This window comes from Lissotriton vulgaris, chromosome 9, assembly GCF_964263255.1.
Source record: "Lissotriton vulgaris chromosome 9, aLisVul1.2, whole genome shotgun sequence".
Lineage (NCBI taxonomy): Eukaryota > Metazoa > Chordata > Amphibia > Caudata > Salamandridae > Lissotriton > Lissotriton vulgaris.
Window position 1 is genome coordinate 85224610 of NC_141697.1, and position 25686 is coordinate 85250295.

The window sequence follows — 25686 nt, forward strand, 5'->3', positions numbered from 1 at the left end:
TGTGCTATTTTTTCTTGTCTCCCAAAACCTTTCCCAAAAACCCCCGTACCTATCCATTTTTCAAACCCTAACCCTCTTCCCCCGGGCTGTGTGGTTTTGATTGATGTGTGACTAAATTACAGCAATAAATCCACACACTTGCTGGGGAGGATAAGGTGATAGCAACAGGCTGGTGAAGAAATCCGAGGATATATTCTTACTCTGCTTGACAAAGACCCATGGCTAATGTCAAAGAACTTCAACCAAATTAGTTATACTTTACCATTTGTTAGGCTACAATGTGGCACAGTTCTAGTGTACTTCTGTCACCTGCTATATTCTCTATTGTACCGTTGTATTGCTCAGGAGGACAAACCAGATTTCATTTTCTTTTTTTTCATAGGTATGCAACTGCCACTGTGTCACACCACTAGTACCACCGCTATGAGGAAATGTTATCCGCCCAGGATTGCCAACCTTATTCGCTGTTTCCCGTGGAGCCAGCCCTGGGCCTAGCCCTACTTGCAAACAGAAATTACAGGTAAGATAGGCGTTTGGTTGGAGGTAGTATAATGGAGTATTAGGAGAGACGAGAGATTGGATTGACGGTAGTACTACTAAAGTCCTAGGACTATTCAGGAAAACAAACTTACTGTTAAACCCCCACCCACCAGACTCAAAAGCAGTAAAAAACAGGTATGGTCAGATAAAGTTTCAAAAAGTATATTTTTATAGCCCTAACAAAAGAATCTCCCGCAAGACCCTCCCTAACCCCAACGATTGTCCTTCAAAAGTCCCCCAAAAACCCAACTCCCAATTCCCACCCCCCAAAAGTCTCTAAAAAAGGGGCAAGGGACACTATGGCAGGGTGGTGTTGGATTTAGCAGCCAGGGCATCATGCTCCTTGCGGAGGGTGGCAAGTTCGAAGCGGAGGCCCTCCACCAAGTTCTTATAGTTATGGACCTCCTGCTCCAGGTAGGACAGTCTGAGGGATAAGCGGCTCCGGTGTGCCTTGCAAATCCTGTGAGGGGCAGCTGCTTTCTTTGCTGCTCGGCGGTGGCGTTTGGCTTTGGTAGGCCGGCTCCGTACCGCTGGAGCACTGCGCTGGCTGGCAGCCCGCACGGAGGAGGATGCAGCTGTCTCAGTGGACGTTGTTGTTGTACCAGACTGCGTCTCCTCCTCCTCCAGGGCCACCAGCCGCCGATATTCAGCGACAGTGGCATCCAGCCTCCGTTGCCGGGCCATTCGAGCCAGCTCCTTCCTCCTTGATGGTGTCTTGGATTTGGAAGGAGCAACTACATGAAAAAAGAAAGACATAATCTGTAACCAATGCTCCTTAAGATTAACACGAAATGATTGAGCAGAAAGTTGTCACAGTACAAGTAGCAAATTGAAAGCACAGTACATAACTATTGAGGACAGTATCTATGTAACCTCCGACTTCTTCATCCTTGCTCTAACATTAGTGGGAGTTTAAGGAACAAATTCTACGAGCACTATGGACTTCCATTACAGTCGACTATGACAGTACACCACTCTTATTCTTCTTCTTCTCTCTTGTTTAGGAAAATTGGTACGTTATCTTATGCAAGCCGGCATAATGCCAGCGCAGTGAACTTGCACCCGAGAAAAACAGACACACACCATGGTGAGTGAGACAGACTTGCGTTACTGTACCGGTCCAGTACATGCAGGTGGTGAAGCTCTTACTTTTCTATTACGGGTGGCACTGAGAATACTCTGTTAAAAGGGCTACTGCTTGATTAATTTAGCTTTCACCCTACAGTGCAAATGAGTATTAGAAAAGGAAAATGAAGAAGCTAAATTATCTGATTATCTATCACTTCACATGGGATGTATTTGATGACATATGGGATGACTTTAGGTGCTTTGCTTATTATTGAGTGAACAGTGATACCCCCACACATGAATGACGTACTACTACTAAACTAAAGTTATTAAGAGAGGTAGGGAGTGTCCACCGTAATAACCGGATATATGCTGTGCTTGCAGTTGAAATACAAACTACTGCTACTATTCATGGTAGTATTTGGACAACGTTACAACTTCTTTTCCTTGCCTTTCCTACACTGGAACGGACCTGCGGGTGTGGTGTTACATGCTCTTCAAAGTAACACTTAGTTCATCCAGTGACCGTCTACTCTCTCTAGATACACATATGCTATCTAAGAGTCAGATAGTACCATGAATGATCCAGGCATCCATCCATTCAAAGTATATGCACACATACAGTTTCTGTCTCACCCACCCAGGCTGTTCTCCTTCCACCCATCCTTGCTTCATCATTCTCCCAGCCATGCACCATACCATATTCTTTCCTTCCCAGCCACCTCGGGGACCAAGCAAACACATATCATTCTTCTTTGCCAGTCATCATTACATTTCTCGTCCTTCCACACTTACTTACACCCTTCTTTCGCTTTTCGTTCATCCCATCCATCAAGTTCACCTCAGATCTGATTGGGATTCTTCTCGCCAAAAACTTCACAGCTAAGTCGAAGTACATTTAGAGGAGGCTACTACCTGGTTTATTTATAATACACCTGTGCAGAAAGCACACTCTGCAGTCTTCAATCTCAATGACTAAGGAATGTATAGCTTACCTCTGCCCGCCACCACCATGTGAACCCTCACAGGCATGTCCTTGTCCGGCACTTGCACCGCCTCCTCCCCAGAGTTGTCCTCCTCATCCAATGCCACCACCACCTCCGCGCTGGCCCCGTCTCCAGATGTTCCACCTACAAAGTACATTTAATAATGTTAGAATACACCACTCACTACTATATAATATGTGGTCTAGGAGGAAGAAAGAAATGTGAAAAAAACAGTATACAATTTAATAATTTATGACTGTGTACTCTAAAGTAAAAATGTCCCTTTTTCCAGGGAAGGCTGTTGTCTTGCTGCACTTTTTGGCACAACTGATGAATGTTTGCTTTTTACTTTTTAACACGCAACACTTTTTCTCCTAACAGACAGAAGCTTGACTTCTAAGAACACGAGCAGGATCAAGTTCAAACCAGGTGAGAGCTCGGCTCGACCACAAGAAATGTGTCAAATTAATCGTCAGCACTAAGCACTTTTCCATTTTCAGTTACACGTTCACTTTTATGACAAACTTGATTTTAATAAATGTGTTTACTTTTAATAAAGCTTTTAAACTTAAATGGACTCTGTGGTTTTTAGTCCTCCAGACTAGGCGTGGGCGGAAAATCCGTTCCGCTCGCGGATTTTGCGGATTTTCGGGAAATCCGCAATCCGCGAGCAGCGGATTTTGCTCGCACTGCTCGCACTGTTCGCGTGAGTTCGCGCCCCGCGAATAAGTGCAAAATTGCAGAAATACGATCTTAGCAAAACTGAAAGTAACTACTTACCAGGTTCAAAAGTTCAGGCTCATCATTAGTAGCCATTTCCTGGAGTGCTTCCTGAGGGGCCCCTCCAGAGTTCAGTTGCCAGTTGAAACTAGTATGTGACCCTGCTCTGAACCTCAGAATAGTTACACATATGCCACAAAGGTCCTGAATTACAGCTAAGGGAGACAAGCAGGAGCCAGGCTGGAAGTTAAAATCCATTAATCAGCCCCTAATTCATTATTGTCAGTTGGGGCAGGGCAGGTGTTGTAACTAATTTTGCAACAATGAAAGCACTTAGCAAGTGCAAAAGATCACTAATCAGGGCGCACTAAGGAAGCAGGTGCCAGCTAAAAAAATATTCTGTGACACATGAATCAGCCCCAAATTAATTCAGGTCACTTGAGGCAGGGAAGGTGTGCTTTGCTTTGCCGAAAATAATGTACACTGGACAACCAGAGGGTGTGGTGATGAAACAGAGGGTGGCATGGGTGGGCCAGAGGGTGGCATGAGTAGTCAGAGAGTGGCAGTGGTGACAGAGAGTGGCAGTGATGAAGAAGAGTGTCCCAAACAGGCTGGACACGTAGAAACAACAAGTTCGCGAAACTTGCGACCCGACAGGTAAGTTCGCAATTTGCGAAAGTGTACAAAACCCTCGCGAACTGGCAGAAACACGGGCGAACACAAAAAAAAAAAAATCCGCAAATCCGCAAAATTCGCGAACGCGAGATCCGCAAAATTCGCTCATGCCTACTCCAGACTAGAGTGGATGAGCTAAAGGTTTTGGAATTTTTGCAAGCATGAGTCCGTGCCTCAGCCATCGGTGACTTTGGGAGCTAAATGACTCTGCCACACTATCTAGTCAGTAAGGAGATTGGGGGTTCAACTACAAAGTCTGTTATCACTGAGGTATGTGGAAAGTCTAACAGCACCTATTATAATTGATAAGCTAAGCAATGCATTATTTAGTGTCCATAGTTCTGTTTGTGCAGATTTGTCCCTGCAGCAGTAGTAGAATGGATTGTCCTCCTATCCAAACCAAAAGTAAAGCAGTATCTTATTCTTTCTTGGTGGTCATTCACCTTTTTATTGTTGGCAATGGTCAAAGCATAAACATTTAGAATACTTGAAAAGACATTATGGACAATCCCAGAGGACTGCACTCAGTGCATAGAGCTATTGCTGACTAGAATGGGAGTCCAATGGAAATGCCAAATGTGCAATCTTAGTTAGCTACACAGACAGACTAATAAGAATAATCTAGTAATACCACACGGAGTCATAGTCGAGGCAGGATAAGAATTTAGATCCTGTCTACAAGAAGATCAAAGACGATTTAGAAAAAATCGAATGAGGAACGCTAGGAAAAAATAAGTACTCTATATTAAAATTAAAACTTACTGGGGCCAGCAAAGGAGCCCTCGCCTGCCCGGTCCTGGCCTGCATCGTCAACAGCACCCTCCTCCTCCTCCTCCTGTGTCCTCCTCTTGCCCCTGGGGGAAGCTGATGTACAACATGAAAGAAAGAAAAACAGAAAACATGGATGATATTTCTCAACCAAATCAAACATTTCAAAAGAACTAACAAAATATTTTTGTGAAATAGCAAATAGGGAACGACTCCACGGGATATATTATTGACCAATCTCATGTGGTCGACTACGTTATTACTTTAGTATTGCTTGATTTGCGGACCGTCGAATTGGAAACTACCCTATGTAACTCACTAAACAAAGTACTAAAAAGGTTTGCCTAGGATTGGCAGGCAGCAGTCCGCAGCACGCAAAGTGACAGCCAAAGTCCATCGTGATTGAAGATCAGCGACAACACTAAAGTTTCCTACTACACTAACCAGTCATTAAAATACTCAAACTATTAATCCGCCACCACTATTTCTTCTTATCGCCATGTGTACAAAGGAAGGACTGGACTTGAGTCTGTAGGGGCTGATTTAGAAGCCCCATGCGGCTCTTTTGCTCCATTGTTGCATGACTTTTGTGACGCAGCGACAGCACAAAAGAGGCGCAATGGTGCGGCGTATATTAACAACGTGACGCATATGGGAGATGCATCACGTTGTAAAGCCCTGCGCCAATAGGGGGCGTTCCGGCGCAAGGGAGGGTGTTCCTGCGCAGGAACGCATCCTAAAAGTGGCTGAGGGAACTCTACAAGATTTCAATCAGTCACTTTAAGGACAATAATGCGTGACTCAAACCATGCGCCTGCTTGAAGCAGACGTACGGCCTGACGCAGCATTGGGGAGATAGGGCACCCCAGAGCATTGATGGAGCTGCACCATCGTTGCGATGCAACTCCAGCAATGCGCCGCCTTTACGGCACAGATGCGTAACGCTTTGGTGACGTTTTGGGCCCATGGTGCGCCGCATTGTAAATACGGCGCACCATGGGTGATGCTGGCGTGACGCACAATTACTGGCGCATCCCTGCTACTTTGCAGGGATGCGCCGGTAATTAAAAATCAGAACCTTAGTGTGTAGCATTACGCAGTTCTTTAAACTACACTCATACATAATTTCACAGGCCAATGAAATGAACACAAAATCTAAAACAAATAAGCATAGTAGCAACACTACTGAGAAGAAGGAGAGCAGTGTACCTGAAATGCACAGAAGATTTTGAAATATAATTTACCTACAATGTAATGAGCAGCATTATTGCTCTTGGTAAAAAACAAAAATTTGCAATAGAATAACACAACAGGAGAAAACATAGTAGCAAAGAAATAGCTACTACTACTCACCAAGCCCGGGGATCTCAAGGCCAAGGAGGTCGAGCAGATCTCGCTCACGGGTCAGGACATCCGTCCAGCGGTGGGTGGCCTGGTTGTAGGTGCGCCAGACCCGAGAGTGGTGGTAAATGGCCTGGCACACCTTCTCCCACCGCTTTCGGCGCTCCCGGACCCCGTACCCGGCACTGATCTTGCCGCCTCCCATGATGGTCCTGGGGAGGCGGCGCTGAACATAAAAAATGAGTTGGCCCACCTCCTCCGGGGTAAAGATCTCCCTGGGTACGACCTCCTCCCCCCTCAAACGCCCGCACGGGAGCCGGACACGGGGTGCGGGACCCTTCCCCTTCTCGGGATGCTTCCCGGCTCCCTTCACCATGGTCTGGGCGGAAAGGAATAAAGAAAATAGAATAGGGAAGAGAAGAAAAGAAAAGAGTTTAAAAAAGTAGTTTAAAATTAACCAAAAGTAGCAGTAAACACAAAAATATAGGGCTAGAAAAATAGAGGGATAGATAATAAGTAAAATAGATCAAAAAAAACTTCAAACAAGCAAAGGATGGCAGAGATTGACAGAGGATACAAAGACCATGCCCAGAACCATAGCAATGAATGAGAAACAAGATGGCCGCGCCGGTTCACGACCGCGCGGGTAAGTTCGCGCGAGATTTTCCTTGCGAACACGCGCGAAACTGTACTGGCAAGCCGCAGACTTTGCGAGATTACACTTCGCGCCCGGAAACGGAAATACGTCAGGCAAACAAGATGGCCGCGCCCTTGAACGACCGCGAGGGTAACTTCGCGCCTTGCGCTACGAGCGTCTTGCAAAAACGCACAAAACCTTGCCAACTAACACGCCGCAAAAAAAACAAATTGCATATTCGCATGAATTTGCGGCTTCCGAATCCGATCTCGCGCGTGTTCGCACCCCGGGAATCCCGCGAAATTGCAGAAAAACGAGTTTTTCAAAACTGAAAGCACTCGGCAGGGGCAAGAGTTCAAACTCATCATTAGTAACAATTCCCTGTAGTGCTTCCTGACTGGGGCCCCTCCACAATTCAGTTGCTAGTTGCAACAATTGTATGACCCTGCTCTGACCCTCACAGCAGGCTCATAGAATAGCTACAAGTAGGCCACAAAGGTCCTGGGGGAAAAAAAATGCACTGCAACAGAAAGCAAAATTACAGATAAGGAAGCAGGTGCCAGACTGGAATTTTAAAACAGTGACACATTAATAAACTAACCCCAAATTAATTCATTTCAGTTGAAGCAGGGCTGGTGTGCTTGCTTTTCCCCCCCATAATCTACAGTAATGATGAACCAGAGGGTGGCATTGATGTAACAGAGGGTTGCAGTGGTGAAACAGAGGGTGCTGGGAACCTGTGATGATGAACCAGACGTAGAAACAACATAATCGCGACCGTTGCGTGCCGAAATGTAAGTTCGCAATTGCGAACTGGTACGAAACCCTTGCGAACTGGCAGAAATCCTTGCGAACACAACAAAAAAAAATCGCAAGAATTCGCGGATTTTGCGGATTGCGAGTTCGCAAATCCGCAAAATTCGCGAACGCGAGATTCGCAAAATTCGCCCATGCTTATTTAGCACACCGTTCAGATAATTCTGATTTTTGGACCATAGTAATGATGTCTTTCAAAGAACTATCCCCTTCAACCCATAACTTATTTTGAATCGTTTTATTTTTTGCATACATTACAACCTGATCACGAACTAGTTCATCATGCAATTGAGAAAAACGACATTTGATAGCTAATTTTTTAAGAGCAGCTACATAATCATCAATTGATTCATTTTTCTCTTGTTTACGTTGGAAAAATGCATGCCTAGTAACAGCAATACAAACACTTGGAGAAAAATAGTCATCTAAATCTAATAATGCTGCATTGAAAACATCAATATCGCTACTATCTCTTTCCTGTTTATTTTGATTGTAAATTCTTAGACCTTCAGGACCTAGTCCAAGCAGAAGAATCCTTTTTTTCCTTTCAGGAGAAAATGATCCACTGATGTCCTCCATATTTGCAAGAAAATATTCTTTCCAATCTAACCAAGAAATGGGCGGATCACAAGGAACAGTAAGGAATTCTCTTGGTGAAATAAAGTTTATTCCTTGTGTGTTTGTTTCCTTAGAAGCACTTGCAATATCACCCGAAGAAGGCATAGTGGACATAAATATACTGTTACTGATAAAAAAGAAGTCAAAATATACTAGAAATGTAATTATAATAACTCAATTTGAGTAAATCTTTCTTGAAAATCTTTTTTTTTTTTAAGGCAGCACCCTTAAAGTTAAAAGAAAACAAATTGCAAATTTCACTTGTAATGCTTGAAAAATAATAAATACTTGTACATGTAGAAATAATTCTTCGCCAGTAGGTTTGATCTTTATTAGAGGCTCGCCCGTTGGTTCGATCTTTATTTGAGGCACGAAACATGCTTCAATAGCCAGAAGACTTTCTGTTGCGATCGAAAATTAACTTTTTTTTAATTCAAAATGGCCGCACGTAATGTGACCTTTGAGCGGGTCACGTACGACGTACCCAGAATGCCTTGAGACAGGACGCTACTCCACTGAATGATGCGGAGGAAGAACTCAGCGAGTCACACTGTCATCGAGATGCTGCGTCTTCTAACGGAGAGCAGATGCCGCGTCTTTTGAAAGACGATTCAGGTACAGTTTAATGTGACGTTGAAGTTTCAAACAACGCACAGCGAAGGCAGTTGTATAGAATAAGCTAAAGAGGAATTTCTTAATAAATAAAAGAAAAGTCTCACCGTAGGCGTTTCCAATTAAGATCGTGATGGAGATAAAATCCAAATTTCCGTTTTTTTTTTAAAGTTCTTAAGGTGGTGAAAGTTTGAAGGAATGGAAATTTGTAAATATTCCAAAGAAATGGTTTCCCTCATCGCCAAATTTGTAGTGAGTTCTCAGGAACGAAGAAGTAGGAAATAATATCCTTTATTCCAGAAGGAGAAGTAGTACAGGAAAGGAAAAGGGTGCTGCCAGCTCCAGGAACAACTGTAGACTGAGCAGCCAGGAGAATAACTAATACATTCCATATTCTATGTTCCATTCTAAACTACATCATCAAGTAAACACATAACAACAAGGATCCCAGAAAGCTATACATTTCTGAGAAGTAGACGAAATTCTGAATTCAGCAAGGGGTCATTTGTGTAGCTCCTTCAAGTTTTTTTATACAAACTAACAGTTGAAAGCAAAATACTGTTACATCCGCTGGACCCTTCCGGTTTTAGGGATATATAGGACTTGTAGGTTCACCAAGAACCAGGGGAATCCAGAGCCAATAACTGACCTGTGTCTTGCAATGGTTTTTCATTGTGTACCGGGTATATAGCAATTCATTTGTTAAAATATGAAGATTCAAACTAGGTATCAAGGGCACCTATGTATTTCTGAAATGAGAACAAAATATACAGTTTAGAAACAAACGTTAATTGCACATCTCCAAAATTGTGGGTACCCATACTAGCATGTGAATTATATGCCATTTTTCAAAGTGACTTCTTTTATACACATTGTCCTACATTTGGAAGGCAGAAATGCATAGAAAGCCAATAGGTAATAACAGTTGATCTACAATTCTCTGTTCCTCTAAGTCTCCCAATATAAATGGTACCTCACTTGTGTGGGTAGGCCAAGTGCTGCGACAGGAAACGGCCAGAAACGCAACATGGACATATCACATTTGTTTAGTGAAAACTGACCCTTTTTCACAATGTGCCTAGCTGTGGATTTTGGACCCTAGCTCAGCCAGCACCTGGGAAACATAGCAGACCTGTACATTTTTTTAAACTAGACACCCAGGGAAATCCAGGATGGGGTAACCAGGTTCTGTTACCCAGAATCCCTTGCAAACCTCAAACTTCATTAAAAAAAACAAATTTTCCTCATATTTCTATGTTGGAAAGTTCTGGAATCTACGTGCATCCACAAACTTCTACCCACCCCGCATTTCCCAAAGTCTCTCAATTAAAATGGTGCCTCATGTGTGTGGGTCGGCCTACTGTCCACAAAAGCAAACAGCCCAAAACGCAAAGTGGACATATCACATTTTTCCAGTGAAAACTGACCCTTTTTTTTGCATTGTGCCTAGCTGTGGATTTTGAACCCTAGTTCAGCCAGCACCTAAGGAAACTTAGCAAACCTATACATTTTTCAAAACTAGATACCCAGGGAAATCCAGGGTGGGGTGACTTGTGTGGCTCTCACCAGGTTCTGTTACCCAAAATCCCTTGCAAACCTTAAACTTTGTTTTAAAATAAAACACATTTTCCTCACACTTTTGTGAAGGAAAGTTCTGGAATCTGCATAGAGCCACAAACTTATATCCCTTCAGCATTTCCTAAAGTCTCCCAATAAAAATGGTCCCTCACTTGTGTGGGTAGGTCTAGAGCCCAAAACTCAACGTGGACACATCACATTGTTCCAGTGAAAACTGACCCTTTTTTTGCAATGTGCCCAGCTGTGGATTTTGTACCCTAGCGCTGCTGGCACCTAGGGAAACCAGGGAAACCTAAACATTCATGAAAACTAGACACCCAGGGGAATCCAGGATGGGGTACCATGTGTGGCTCTCACGAGGTTCTGTTACCCAGAATGCCTTGTGAACCTCAAACTTTGCAAAAATAACACATTTTCCTCACATTTTTGGGATGGAAAGTTCGGGAATCTCTGTAGATTCACAAACTTCGACCCAACCCGCAATCCCCAAAGTCTCCAGATAAAAATGAAACCTCACTTGTGTGGGTGGGCAAAGTGCCTGCGGCAGGGAAGGGCAAGAAAACGTATTTTGGAGACATCAAAATTACCTATCACAAAACTCACTGGTTTTGCAATTGAGGAACCATTTTTATCTGGAGACCTGGGGGAATGCTATGCTAGCCCGGTGATCCCACAACTTTCCCACACAGAAACGCAAGGGAAATGTGATTTATTTCAGCTTAATTTGAGGTTTGCAGGGGAATCTGGGTACGGATATGTTGGGGGATCCAGCGCAAGCCATACTTCCCTGGACTCCCTGGGGTGTCTAGTTTTCAGAAATTTCTGTGTTTGCTAGGTTTCCCTAGATGGCCGCCGAGCCCAGGGCCAAAAACCCAGGTGACCCCCCTGGCAAAATCAGGTCATTTTGTGATAGGTAATTTTGATGTCTCCACAATACGTTTTGGGCCCTTCCCTGCTGCAGGCACTTAGCCCACCCACACAAGTGAGGTACTAATATTATTACAAGACTTTGGGGAATGCTGGGTTGGTGGAAGTTTGTGGATGCTCACAGATTCCAGAACTTTCCATCACAGAAATGTGACGAAAAAGTGATTTTTTGATCCTACAGATTTTTGAAACAGAAAATTTAGGAAAATGTGATTTTTATAGCTACAGTTGAGGTTTGCAGGAGATTGTGGGTAGGAAAATGTTGGGAGTCCCACGCAAGCCACACCTCCCTGTACTCCCCTCAGTGTCTAGCTTTCAGAAATGTTTGGGTGTGGTAGGTTTCCCTAGATGGCCGCTGAGCCTGGGACCAAATACACAGGCGACTTCCTCACAAAACCAGGTAGTTTTGCGATAGACAATTTTGAAGTCTCCACAGTACGTTTTTGGGAGTTTCCTGTCACGGGCACTAGGTCTACCCACACCAGCGAGGTACCATTTTTATCAGGAGACCTGGGGGAACGCTGGGCGGTAGGAAATTTGTGGCTGTCCAGTGATCCTATAACTTTCTCACACAGAAAATTGAGGAAAACGTGATTTTTTTTAGCTAAATCTGAGGTTCACAGGCAATTTTGGGTAGTAGAAAAATGTAGGGAGATCCATGCAAACTGCACCTCCCTGGACTCCCCTCTGTGTCTAGTTTTGAGAAATATTGACTTTGGTAGGTTTCCCTAGATGGCTGCTTAGCCCGGGACCAAAAACGTAGGTGACCCCCTTGAAAAAAACAGGTAGTATTGTGATAGATATGTGGACACCTGTATTTTTGGGTTTACAGACATTTAGGGGAACCTAAAAAACCCAGACATTTCTGAAAGCTAGACATCCATGAGAGTCCAGGGAGGTGTGGCTTGCATTGATCGCTCAACATTTTCCTTCACAGAATCCACTACAAACCTCAAATGCAGCTAAAAAGTCACATTTTCCTCTAATATCTGTGTGGGAAAGTTGTGGGATAACTACACAGCAGAAATTTGCTACCACTCTGCGTTCCCCTCAGTCTCGCAATAAAAATTATACCTTACTGGTGTGGATGGGCCAAGTGCCTATTTCATGGTGGGGCCAAAAACGTGTAGAGATTGAAGGGATCTCACGGCTGGGCCTATTGGGCAGTGTGTTTATACTTTTTTAGGCTGACGCTACTTTGGGCATCCTCACAAGTGAGGTATCATTTTTCATGGCAGACCAATGGGAACGCTAGGTAGTAGGAAATGTATGCCTGCGCGGTGATCCTATAACTTACCCACACAGAAATGTGAAGAAAATGTGACTTTGTAAGTAAATTGGAGGTTTGCGCGGGATTCTGGGTAAGAAAACATGGGGGATCCATGCAAGCCACACTGCCAGTCAGTTCACGTACACCACCATCCATGCACACCACCAGCCATGCGCCATCCACACACACTGCCAGCCAAGCACCATCCACACACTCTGCTATCCAATCGTCATCCCCGCACTCTGCCAGCAAGCGCTATCCCGCACACCACCAGACAAGCACCCTCCATGCACACTGTCAGCCAAGCACCAGTCCACATACACTGCCAGCCAAGTCTGAGCCCACACATACCACCAGAAAAAATGCCAGCCAAAGGTCAGTGCATGCAGACCGTCTCCAATTCACACACACACAAACTCTGCCTGGTTGCTAGTGGTTTTTGGGCCCCTACTTGGGGGTAAATGAGACTAGAAATATCACAGAAACAACCAAAATGTGTGCCTAAAAAAAGGGGAGCAAACCATGCCTATGGTGTTTCTCCCTGACATGCCCATAAACATATCCATGGTTCCTAGTGCGTTTCTACCCGCTTTGGAGGGGCAGACATGGGGCTATTGCCTTGATCTGCCTTCAGGGGGGGGGCAGAAAGACTTTTTTGGGTGTGGGGGTATTAGCATGCCCATTATGGGCAGCCCCCACCCCTACGTATAAAAAGAAAACATACTCCCTGGTGCCTAGTGGGCTTTCTGCCCACCCTGGGGGGCGGATCAGAGGCTATTGCCCCCATCTGCCTCCGGGGGGAAGCAGAAAGACTGTCACAATTTTTTTAGGGGAGGGTGAGTGCATTGCCATACACATTTTAGGCAGCCCTCACCTCTACATTTAAAAACATAATCCATGGACGCTAGTGGGTTTTCTGCCCCTCAGGGGCAGATCAGGGGCTATTTTCCCCAGCTGCCTCCTGGAGGGGCAGAAATACTGTGGAATTTCTTTAGTAGGATGGGGACATTAGCATGCCTATTTTGGGTGCCCCCACTCCTATATACATAAAAAAAATCCCTGGTGAATAGTGTGCTTTCTGCCCACCTGGGGGAGCAGATAGGGGGCATTGCCCCATCTGCCTCCTGGGGGGGGGGGCAGAAAGACAGTGGATTTGTTTTGCAGGGGCATTGCCGTGCCCTTTGGGGCAGCCTCCATCCCTATATACATTATACAAAAAGTCCCTGGTGCCGAGTGTGCTTTCTGCCCCCCTGGGGGTGCAGATTGGGGGCTATTGCCCCATCTGCCTCCCAGGGGGGACAGAAAGACTATGGAATTTTGGATGGCGGTGCCATTCCCATTTTGGGCAGCCCTCACCCCTATAGACGTAAAAACTAAAATCTGTCCCCCCTCCCCTCCCCCCCAGGCAGATCAAGGGCCATTTTACCCAGCTGCCTCCTGGAGGGGTAGAAATACTGTGGAATTTTTGGGGGGTGATGGGCATTAGCATGCCTATTTAGGGCAGCCCCCACTCCTATATACATAAAAAATCCCTCATGCATAGTCTGCTTTCTGCCCCCAAGGGGGAGCAGATATGGGGCATTGCCCTATCTGCCTCCCGAGGGCAGAAAGACTGTGGATTTTTTGGGATGGGGGCATTGCCATGCCCATTTGGGGCAGCCCCACCCCTATATACATTCTAAAAAAAACTGGTGCGTAGTGTGCTTTCCTCCTCCCCGGGGGAACAGACTGGGGGCAAGTGCCCCCATCTACCTCCCAGGGGGGGACAGAAAGACTGTGAAATTTTTGAGGGGGTGGGGGCATTGCCTGCCCATTTTGGCACTCACCCCTATAGACTTAAAAACTAAAATCTCTGGTGCCTAGGGGGCTTTCTGCCTCCCGGGGGGAGGGGCAGATTGGGGGCTGTTGTCCCCATCTGCCTACCAGGGAGGGCAAAAAGAATGTAGAATTTTGGGGCATTGGCTTGCCCATTTTGGACAACCCCCACCGCTATTGATGTAAAAAAAATCACTGGTGCCTAGTGTGCCTTCGGCTCCCCCGGGGGTGACAGATCAGGGGCTATTGACCCCACCTGCCTCCAAGAGGGGGCAGAAAGACTGTAATTTGAGGGGATGAGGGCATTGTTATGCCTATTTTGGGCAGCACCACTATAGACGTAAAAACTAAAATCTCTGGCGCCTAGTGTGCTTTCTGCCCCTCCAAGAGGTGCAGATTGGGGGATATTGCACCCATTTGCCTCCCGGGGGGGGGGGCAAAAAGACTGAATGTGTCCAAAATAATGGGCGAACAAAAGGCCTTGCCAAGGGGCCGCTTCCCCCTTCGTGGGTGGATCCCTCCTTAGGGATCACCTCAGGATGGCGAGATTCTCCCCTTTACAATGATACCCCACCCATCTGCTTCGGTGCTCAGGGGGTCCCCTGAGCACCAAGGCAGTGAAACTTAAAATGAGTTTCAGTTTCTCCGAAATTACCTCAACACGATATACACACCGATCGTTATTTCGGCGAAATTATCAGACCACCCTCGGGAGCAGGGTAAGCTCTTCCCCAGCTCCCAAGGGTGTTTTGACAGAAAGGAAATCCCTCTGGCTACCGCTCCAGAGGGATTTCCTGTGCCATATGCGTGGACGGCCGGGTGACGTCCGACGCACATGAGCACTGATGCTTTAGGCGGCTCCCAGCTGTCCGACGCACTGAAGTGGTTAAAGGGTGTTGTTTACTATTTCTACTCAACCTATACCAATTTGAAGGCAGTGTTGAACACTGAAAGGGTGACATTTCCTATTCCCACTCCAATTTAACCAAATTGTGTGAATGTTTGCACACTAAAGGGGTTACATTTACTATTTCCACTCCAATCTAAAGAATTTTGAAAAAGTCTTGGACACAAAAGGGGTGTTGTATACTATACCCACTCCAATCTAAACCAATTTGGAAAAAATGTTAGACACTAAAAGGGTGCCATTTACTATTCCACCTCCTACCTGTACCAATTTGGGAAAGGTGGGGGACACTAAAAGGGTAATAGTTACTATTCCCACTGCAATCCATACTAATTTGAAGATGGTGTGGTGCGCTAAAGTTGTGGAAATGCTATTCCCACTCCAAACTAAACCAATCTGGGGGCAGTGTTGGGCATTAAAGGGGCTACATTTAATATTTCCACTCCTATATAAAACAATTTAGAGAAATCTTGGAAAATAAAGGGGGTGATAAATACGATCCGCACTCCAATCCAAACCAGCTTAGAGAAAATATTAGACAATAAGAGGGTGTCATTTACTATTCCTACTCCAACCTATAATAATTTGGAGAAGGTGTTGGACACTAAAAGGGTGACATTTACTATTCCCACTCCAATTTAACCACATTGTGAGAAGATGTTGGACACTAAAGGGATTACATTTACTATTCCCACTCCAATCTAACCATATTGCGATAAAGCGTTGGACACTAAAGGGATTACATTTCCTATTCCCACTATGGCTATTTGAAGAAGGTGATCAACGGTAATCAGGTGACATTTTCAACTTACACAACAATCTAAAACATTCTAAACAAGATAATACCAATTAAACATTTTATATGCACAGACACCACTTTTTAACTATCAAACTAAACTTTGATTTAAACCAAAAACACAAACATAGGGGAGGAGCCAAGATGGCGACCTGAACGGACGCTCGATTCCCGGCTCCGCGAGCCTGTGTGTTCCGCACCTATATCCTGACTGCAAATCCGGCCTCGCATCGCAGCGGAACGTAGCCACGACCGCACTGAACCTTCCGGTGCTCCACCGAGGTCCCTACCTGCCAGATTTCCGGAGATATCGTCGTGACGGGCGGCGGTCTCCATATCCGGGCGCTGAGACCAGTGTTGCTCCCTGCCACCGTGGACCTCCAGACCGGCAGCAGTCCGCTGAGCCCTGGAAGCGTGGATTCACTTTTATGTAGCACCGTCGCTGGGGGAGTCGGACGGATCCTTTTCACTGCACCTGGACACCCTGACCTGTGAGATCGGTACAAGGTGGTGAAGTGTTCCTTTGTTGTGATCGTCCCCCTGGCTGAGGCTGACCTGCGCCGTCCAGTGTGAGTGGGTCGCCCCTGGATTGCCCCGACTTGCATCGCGGCGGCAGCGCTCTGTTCGTCGCAACGCTCCTGAATCGTGCGACATACTTGCCCGGTCCCGTACCCTTTGGGACCGAATTCGCCCCCTTCCTGCAGTGCAACCCTCAAGGCATTAAAAATGGTGGCTGCCCTCTCTGCTGCGGCGACTGTCCTCTCGCCTCATACCAGCGACCCCCTGCCCGACAGCGAACTGGGGGCTGCACTGCACGCATCGTCTCGCGCTGAAGAGCAGCAGAGCTTGCAGACGGAGCCGACCTGCCGGGATATCTTTGTAGCACTGGTTGAGCTCGGGGCGGAATGGCGAGCCCTCTCCGGCAAGATGGGCGACGACGCAGCATGGAGACCGGAGTGTGTCCGACCGGCCAACTCTCTGCGCTGCACTGCATCGACATTGACAAGTGTGGAAGGGGATGTCGAGGTGCCGAGTGCTGACAAGGAGGTGAGGAGTATCTCTCGATGCCACGACTCCTGTGAATGGCAGTCCGACAGTGATACCGGGGACACAATGTTGCAAATTCCACTGGTGTCCGTGCCTTTGTTTGTGGGGAAGTTGCTGTTTCTCCAACCTCCATTCACGCTGCAACTGTATCCCCTTGAGCTTGCTGCCTCCCAAGTCCTTCTTTCCCAGCGACGTAAGGTATGTCGATTTGTGAGTTTGGGGGTACTTCTCCTGCTTGCCTGTGGCTCGGCTGATGCCTGGGTACCTCCATTTTGTCTCTACCTCCCACAACTTCATCGATGGTGGCCATTTTACTTCCCGGCTTTGTTTGGATCGGGCCCTCCTCGGACGCTGTGCTTGGGGGGACTGTCGCGTTCTGGCCAGGGCTGAGAAACTCTGTTTAATGACCGGGACTGACAGGCTGATGGGGACTCGGATTGGAACGCTCATAACTACGCTCTGGATTGTGCGACCCGGAATGTCTCGCTCCGTTCCATACCGTAAATAAGACTGTTACTGTTTCTCTACTTCACGGGGTGGGGATGGACTGCACGGCGGGTATGACCGGGAATGATTGTACTGGGCCCTCCTCCGGCTTTCCAGTATGGGTTACTTTCTTCTTTTTTCTTTTCTTTGTCTCTTGTTTCTATATTTCGGGTATTCTAATGGGCGACAGACACACTGCAAGGGGGGGGGGGGTAGGCCATAGCCTCTGCATGCGTGTAGGGTGGGGGGTTTAAATGTACGTTTTTTCGTTTCTATGGGCCTTTGTTTTCTTCTTTTCTTTCACCTTTTCTCGTCTTCTTTCTGTCCTTGGGCTATTGTTTGGCTTGAAGCTGGGTGGGTTCCTGTCGACATTCGTCATATTGTTTGCTTAATTATCCTGTTGTGACCTTTGCGATGCCGCTAGTTTGATTGTGATGCTACGCTGTCTCATGGGACTCGCCTGCTTATCGCTGACTATTTGGTCTGTAGTAGGACTGACTGGACAATGGCTCTCCTGGACCTAATTCTCGCTATTGTTTTATAAAACTTTAAATTAACCTCACTTATCCTGCATATCGGCAGTATAGCATGGCCCAGTGTAACTTCAATTGTTTGTCTGATACTATCATCTTGCTGTCGATGTACCGTATGGTTTGCAACAGTGCTTACAGTTTTGTGGCCGGCCAGGTGGTTGTAGGCCCATATTTGTTTGCTTCTTATGCACAATAAAGGTTTCCAAAAATTAAAAAAAAAAAAAAAAACACAAACATATATATTCATATTTAAACATAAACATATAAGAATATTTTTATTTCTATAAATAATTAATATAATTTTTAAGATATTTACAATCAAAAAATAAAAAATAAAAACACATTTTTATTTAATGTTTTTAAAAATACATTTGTAATATATATATATATATATATATATATATATATATATATATATATATATATATATATATATATATATATATTACCTACTGGCGATAGCCAGTAGGTATATATAGTTAGGATTTTTTTCCTATGGGACTTTTGAAAATTCTATGTCTAATAACTTTGGCGTTTGTGGACGGAATCGGCTGAAATTTTCAGGAAAATGGCACATTTTGTTTCTGAGCAGCTCCTGAAAATTTGGGGGGGGTTCGTCAAGGGAGGGCCGAGAAAAAAGGGGGGTCCCAAAACGCGTTTTTCCCATGTTAATTTCCATAGGGCGGTTGGACTCACTTTTAGCCCGAACGGCTGAATGGATTTCCACGAAACTTGGCAAAATTGTAGGGACTGTTAGCCCGATGTGCCTTTGCTAGGTCTCAATATATGTGCTTCAGTGGATTTTGAGAAATTAACGTTTAAATCAAGATATATATCTGTAACAGCGCTCCGGGCAGCTATCCGGTTAGCGAACCTTTCGCGTATCGGAACTTTGCAAAGCGAAGCTGATTGGCTCTCCGGTGTCTGTCAACATTCTAAACAGTCCGGTGCGGCCGCCATCTTGTCTCTCGGTAGGATCGAGAGACAAGAGGAGGCCAAAACAAAGGGGGAAATGAAGGAAAGGAGGCAAGGTAGACCCCTCCTGACCCCCTAGGATTGATGAGGGGGATTTTATAGAGCCACGCCGGGCCCAAAAAAAAAAAAAAAAAAAATCCGATTTTTTCGCCGTAGAGACGCGTCTTGGTAAGCGAACCGGGCAGCTAACTGGGCAGCTAACCGGGAAGCTAACCGGCAGTGTAACGGGAGTCTGAGGAGTAGCTGATTGGCTGTCAACATTGTAAACAGTCCGGAGCGGCCGCCATCTTGTCTCTCGGTAGGATCAAGAGACAAGAGGAGACCAAAACAAAGGGGGAAATGAAGGAAAGAGGGCAAGGTAGACCCCTTCTGACCCCATAGGATTGATGAGGGGGATATTATAAAACCACGCGGGGCCCAAAAAAAAAAAAATCCTGAGGAGTAGCTGATTGGCTGTCAACATTGTAAACAGTCCGGAGCGGCCGCCATCTTGTCTCTCGGTAGGATCAAGAGACAAGAGGAGACCAAAACAAAGGGGGAAATGAAGGAAAGAGGGCAAGGTAGACCCCTTCTGACCCCATAGGATTGATGAGGGGGATATTATAAAACCACGCGGGGCCCAAAAAAAAAAAATCCTGAGGAGTAGCTGATTGGCTGTCAACATTGTAAACAGTCCAGAGCGGCCGCCATCTTGTCTCTCGGTAGGATCGAGAGACAAGAGGTGGAAAAAAAAAGGTGTAAATGAATGAAAGGGGTAAGGCAGACCCCTCCTGAACCCCTAGGATTGATGAGGGGGCTATTAAAGTTCCCTGCGGGGCAAAAGAAAAAAAAATTGCGATTTTTCGCGGTAAAGGTGCTTCCTTGTACGTTAACCGGGCAGCTAACCGGCAGCGTAACGGTAGTCCGACATATTGTGTTTTTTGAACGTTTGTGATATGTGCACGTGTGGATTTTGTCTAATTAAGGTTAAAAAAATATATATATATCTTTAAGCGTGTTCTGGCGCGCTTACGTTTTGGGTTTGGTTTGCGCTGCAGAGACGATACGTCACGGTTATGCCATGCATCATGAGGCGTCTCACGGGCTACGTGATACGTCACTTAATAAAGAATATATTTTACAGCTATAGATATTAGCTTTTAAAAAACCAATGAAATTCACAGAAAAAACCATAGGTTATAGACCATATATAGTTAGGAATTTGCATTTACAAAACCTTGAAAATTCACTGAAAAAACCATAGGTTATAGACCATATATAGTTAGGGATTAGCATTTAAAAAACCTTATTTTATTTGCACAAAACCATTGAAATTCCATATATAGTTAGTTGCACTAACTATATATCGCGGACCCGCAATCCACTGCTAATGATGTCACATATTACATCATTCATGACATGGTCAGTGACATCACTGATGACATCACTGATGACATCTCAAATGACATCACTGATGACATCACTGATGACATCTCAAATGACATCACTGATGACATCACTGACATCTCATTTGACATTACTGATTACATCACTGATGATATCATTTATGTGATAATACATCTTCAGACTCTAATATAACCTTAGATACACTCAGTGTAAACAGGCACTCACAGACTGTCACACATCCATGGAGTTACTCACACACCTAGTCAGTCATGCAAAGAATCAATCACATCTCCATTTCCTCAACTATACAGTTATACACACCTTACTTATTCAAACATATAGTAACACATATTTACTCTCTTATACAATCCTTGATACAAGTTCACAATGATTCATACAGCCACTCACACATTCACTGGCTCTTATGTTCAGTTATTTATATATGTCAACTCTCACATGGAGTGTGTTTTACATATGTACTTACTTTGACATGTAGCACTGAGATATCCATTCACTCACCAATATACTCATGCACACAGTCAACTGTCCATACAGCTGTTTCTACATGCACTTTTGAACCCATACACCTAGGGAATCAACTGCTCACACATCTATGCACAGAGTTATACACCTCCCAGCCACCCACACACATACTCAGTCTCCCATACAAATACTTGGGCAACCATTCAATAACCCATATAGTTACTGATATAGCTACTGATTTAAACATGCAGCAGTTTACAGAACAACATAAATAATGATTGCCAAATTAAGACACTTTAATCACTAACCCATACACTCAGTGAGACACATTTAATCATTCTCTCATACAGTCAGTCATGCACCTACTAAATCCTTCATCCACACACTTATACATCCACTCATTCTTCAATATGTAAGACATATTTTAACTTTACAGAAACATACAGTCATTGGGTGTTGTCATCAGTGATGTCATCAGTGATGTCATCAGTGATGTCATTTGAGATGTCATCAGTGATGTCATCAGTGATGTCACTGACCATGTCATGAATGATGTAATATGTGACATCATTAGCAGTGGATTGCGGGTCCGCGATATATAGTTAGTGCAACTAACTATATATGGAATTTCAATGGTTTTGTGCAAATAAAATAAGGTTTTTTAAATGCTAATCCCTAACTATATATGGTCTATAACCTATGGTTTTTTCAGTGAATTTTCAAGGTTTTGTAAATGCAAATTCCTAACTATATATGGTCTATAACCTATGGTTTTTTCTGTGAATATATATATATATATCCAAGAGAACTCCTCCACAAGAAAGAGCAAAGGCCACAACTGGGGACAGGATTGGAGGCATTTATTTTCACAGGTTACAGGTGAATGCATTTCGGCAATTGATTGCCTTCCTCAGCGCCACAAGTGTCTTGGAACCCTCCATCTTACGCCAAATGTTTGTTCTGCTACCTTCTATAGCCGGTTGGCTGAAGCTCCGCCTCCGATGTTGCTGACCCCACCTGCTGTCAATCCAGGCGTAGTCCAGAACTGCAAATTCCAGAATGCAAGGCCTTGCATCCAGGTAAGTGGTGGAGTGAAGTGCAGACCAAAGGGTCGGACGGAGAAGCAATATATATATAAATGTAAAAAAAAGTTTATAATATTTACATTTATTTTCCTCCAATAATATAAATTATTAAACTTTTATATAAAATGTTTAAAATGATATTGCTTTATTTGAATAAAAGTGTATATATATTTAATTTTTAAATTGTTTTTATAATATACATATATTTTATATTTCAATTTAAGTACAATAATATATATTTTAAATATTTTTTAAATAGAAGGGGGTGTGGCTTGTCCCCGGACCAAGATGACTGCAGAGTAGCAGGGTTCTAGTCCGAGCCCGAACATCTGCAATAATCATGGCCCTTGGAGAACACTTAATCGCCGAAGAACTGCATCAGATAAGGGGCCATCCACCCAGCGCCCCGATCGGCTAATTTTTTTGTCCCCCAAATCGGGTGTGACACCTTAAAAAACACCACCGGGGCCCTTTGTGGTGGCCATGAGGAACGCAACCCGAATCTGACGTAGCTCGCGCAGGACACGCCGGGACCTGGGTACCCGGTTGCCGAATGGCGCGCAGTGGTGGTGGGTTCCAGAGTATCGACAGGAGCACAGCAGTGGCAGGTGGGACTCAGACCCAAGTAAAGTGCGGGCAACGTGGCGAGCCTGCTACCTCGAGTATCAACCAGGCGCGAGCCGACAGTGCGGAGAGAAGCAGCGGCTGCTGCTCGGGCCGCGGTGGCGAACATCGAAACCGCTGGGGGTCAGTGACCTGATCGTGGATGTGAGAGGTTGCATGGGGGGTCATCCAGCACACATGTGGAGGCTAGGCCCAAAGATGGAGGGGCTGCTGAGGGATCAGTGCGGCCCCACGAAGTGGGGTGGAGCAAGGCCAGCCAAGCAGCCAGAAATCCTACACCCCTGAGTGGCGGTGCACGGCCTACCAGGGACACCGGTGTGCCACAGGCTATGCACGCATTAGATTTTTAAGAAAGACGCTGTGCACACATTAAGGCCCCTGATCAATCAACAACAGCAACCTAGAGTGGCTCATATCATAGCCAGTGATCCGAGGTCCAGACTTGGATCCCTGTTGGGCAGAATAAACCACTATTTCGCAGAGTAAGTACCCAGGGGGGGCACCAGACAGCCCAAAAAGAACTTTTGAAGGGGCATGAGTAAACGAAGAAGGCCCCAACAAACGAAGTGCTTGAGGAGTGGGTAGGTGGTGGATCCTTACCAGCGGAATCCTGTTAGCATATAAAGGAAGAATGGGGAAGCCCAGAGGTGGGGTCCAGCCCAATCCAACAAAATGGATAATTACGCTGTCACGAGGTCCGCAACAAATGCAGAGGAGGAGAGGTGGGAATAACAAATGGTGAGACTGGGATGAAGGTAAGACTGAAGAGATCTGACTTTACTCCCAGTGGCAGTTCAGAGCTGCAAATAGAAGTATTGAGACTTTGGGACTGGCCCGACCGGAACGCTTGTCCGAGATTACTTCTAAGAGGCTCACAGAGGCTACCAGCCGGGAATGGGTTCGGGCGGGGGAGGAGTGGAACAGAGCTTACTGACTGTTGGTCCTGTTGGGCTGAGCACCCCCCAATTTATTAGTTAGAACTGTTATGCAAGTTCAGGGGCCACAGGCGCTCTGCGGGTTGGAGAGTTGGGGTTTCCATAATGTAAAAATCAGGGTAGCAGGGAGGGGGGAATTTGGGAGGGCAAGTTCTTGGTTAGGTGCGGTATCATAGACTTATATAAAGGGAGTGAGAGAAAGTCTACAACTGAGATGAGGACCACCATAAGTAAGGGGGCACCGTCCGAGAACCTACGCGCAGATGGAGGCCCATAAATGGACACAGTCCTCGGTGAAAATATTGTCCTTGAACATTAACAAAACAGTGTTGCAATTTATTAAAAGGCATGCACCAGGTGTGGTTCTCTTACAGGAAACACACCTTAAAGGCAATTAGTGAAAAGCACTGGCTAGATATGGCTACACTCTGATAGCACACGCAGGGTATACCTCTGGTTCCAAGGGAGTGTGAGTACTGACCAGAAGGGCATTCCACTTTATCCAAGGTACAGTATAGACGGACACTCTGGGGAGATATGCAGTTGTAAGCGGCACATTGGACGGGAAAGGACTTAACCTGTGTTCAGTGTACTCCCTCCCCTCCCCGGGTCTACAGACGGCCACACTTGAGGCATTGGGTCCCCTCTTGTTACAATTACCAGCAGACAGACTGATCCTGGGAGGCAACATGATTGACATTGTGTCAGCAGAGTTAGATGTGGCTGGCAAGAGTCCCCTGGGAACAAATGCCACAAGATGGGAAGGTCAGTTGGGGCGTTCCTCGAGGCAATGGGTCTGGGCGACATTTGGAGCCACCAACACCCAGCAGCAAAGCAATACACTCTTTTGTCGACAGCGACCAGAAGCTTCTAAAGGCTTGATTACCGTTTATTACACAGGGTCCTGGGTTGGGGAATTCAGGGATGTTATGTTAATTTCGATGTAATGTTAATTTCGATTTATATAGCGCCAAATCACCGACAGGTCTCTTAGTGCTTGCTTTGGGAACCCGTCCTGGCTTTCCCTGCGAGATAACCCCTACTGGGCATCCCCAAGGTGAAGACCAGGCATCCCATTGCGGTGGGGCCGTGGTGGAGATTAAGCTAGCTATTGCCCAGAGTTGCAGAGTGTGAACCCATGATTCGAGTAGGCACCGAGGCGAGAATTATCGAGTCCATGGACATTTTCAGGTCAACTAAGACCCTGCCGCGTCGGGAATTGAACCCTGGTCCCAGGTCTGACCTCTGCATCAACGTCTGCCTCCTCTAACCAGTGGGCCACACTTCTCCACTTCTCCACTGCCGCACTTGTGGCACGCGGGGTATCCAACTACTACCCGGTGTAAGCAAAGCTATCAGGCCCAATTAGGGACCACAAACTACCACAGCTAATAGACCCATGGTTCTTCAAGGATGAGTACTTCAGGGAGGATATGCGGAAGGGGTGGAGCAATACTTTGAGGACAATGTGGGATCGCTTGTCTCCAAGGTGACCCTCTGGGAAGCATTTAAATCAGTCCTTAGAGGTAGAGTTCATACGAAAAAGAGGCGCCATTAAGAAAGAGAAAGACCTTAAATGTCTTGCCCTTGAAAAAAATGTATTACTTTTAGAGGCCCGCGCACTAGGAATGGACCCCCAAGCAATAAAAGATAGAGAGTGCTTAAGGGTGCGGCAAAAAAAACTCTGGGATTTATCAGAGGACAGCGCCAGGGTGCACGCACTGGTCACTCAGCATAGTCTTTATGATGTAGGTGACAAGGCAAATAAGCTGCAGGCCTGGTTATACAAGAGACGGACTAACTGAGGTTGGGTCCCAGGATTGTTGGATGAAAATGGGGGCAAGTATGGAATGGTGGCGGAGATAACTGAGGAATTCACTAAATACTACGAAGGAATTTACACATCCCCCTTGATACTCACGTAAGAGGACTGTACAGACTTTTTGACCAACAGCTCTCTGCCACGACTCACCAAGGAATACAGGGAGATGCTGGAGCATGACCTTACGGTCGACGAAATTAAGTCGGCATCCCGAGCTCTACAATCCGGAAAAGCAG